A 1408-nucleotide genomic window follows, 5' to 3' on the forward strand; every position below is an offset into this window, starting at 1 on the left:
ATTTTTGAATTTTTAATATTTTTAAAATTATTTTATAGTCTACGTTTGTATTGGTTGCTAGGCAACCAATAGACACGCATCAAAGGCAAAGCAACATGACGTCAAACGTGACGTTTTCATGGACTTCAAATCGGGTATAAGTACTCAGACGATAAGAGTGCTATCAGAAGCAAGGTCGAGGGCTACCTGATAGACACTTATCAACTTGTTCAGAGAGGAACAATCTGTCAGTCAGCTAAATAACCCATCAAGACTTCCTTTGTAAAGAAAACATCCTTTAACATGGCTGTGGATCTTGGGATTACTAAAGGAAGCACACTAGGAAAATGCCACGTGGTGGAGGACATCCTCGGAGAAGGCGGCTTTGGTGTTGTCGCCAAATGCCGCAATACAGAGACCAACAAGGCAGTAGCGGTCAAAGTCAATAAGAATGAGAAAGATGTTTTGGAACAGGCAGTGGATGAAATTGCCATCCTAAAACGGCTGCGGTGTCTCGAGCCAGACACCTGCAACATTGTCCAGTGGGATGGCATTTTTTTACACAAGGAGAGTATATGCATCACCTTTGAACTCCTTGATCAAAGCCTGCACCATTACCTGCAGGAGCAAAACACCTGGGGTCTCACCATGGGAGAGCTGAAGCCTATTTTGCAGCAGCTGGCGACTGCTCTGGCTCATCTTCACTCCATTGAGATCGTACATGCTGATATAAAACCATTAAATGTCATGGTTGTGGACCGCCATCAGCAGCCAGTTAAAATCAAACTTATTGACTTTGGCCTGGCGCGTCCAGTGGCAGACATCAAACAAGGTCAGCTCTTTGGGACTCACTGGTACAGGGCACCAGAAATGTCCCTTGGAATACCATTTAGGGAACCTTTGGATGTGTGGGCTCTGGGGCTTGTAATGGCTGAGCTGGTATTGGGGTGTGCACTGTACCCAGGAAAAACGGACTATGATGTACTCAAGTTCATTGTAGAAACTCAAGGCCAGCCACCGGACGACGTCCTGGACCGTGGACAGTGCACTCAGAATTATTTCTGTAAACAGAACTACGGAACACCACGCTGGAGATTTAAGTCTCCAGAAGACATGTATTATGAGTATGGATTCTATGCATCAGAGTCTAGGACTGTCAAACTCAAGTCTCTTGATGAACTTGAGGAATACATGGAGCCAGACGTGGAACTTCAAAGGGATCGGAAGATGCTGGTCAATTTAATCAAAAGCATGCTGAACCTAGATGCAAGTAAGAGGATTACAGCTCAAGAGGTTTTGGAGCATCCATTCTTTGCTTCAAGCCTCCCTGAGAACTCCTCAGAAAACGCTGGTGAAGCATTAGCTTACACGAAAGACTATGTAAGAAATTCAACTGCCTCCCAAAGTCTTTCTCAGTCCTCATCTCCCG

Source organism: Stegastes partitus, unplaced genomic scaffold (genome assembly GCF_000690725.1).
Source record: "Stegastes partitus isolate 25-593 unplaced genomic scaffold, Stegastes_partitus-1.0.2 Scaffold77, whole genome shotgun sequence".
NCBI lineage: Eukaryota > Metazoa > Chordata > Actinopteri > Pomacentridae > Stegastes > Stegastes partitus.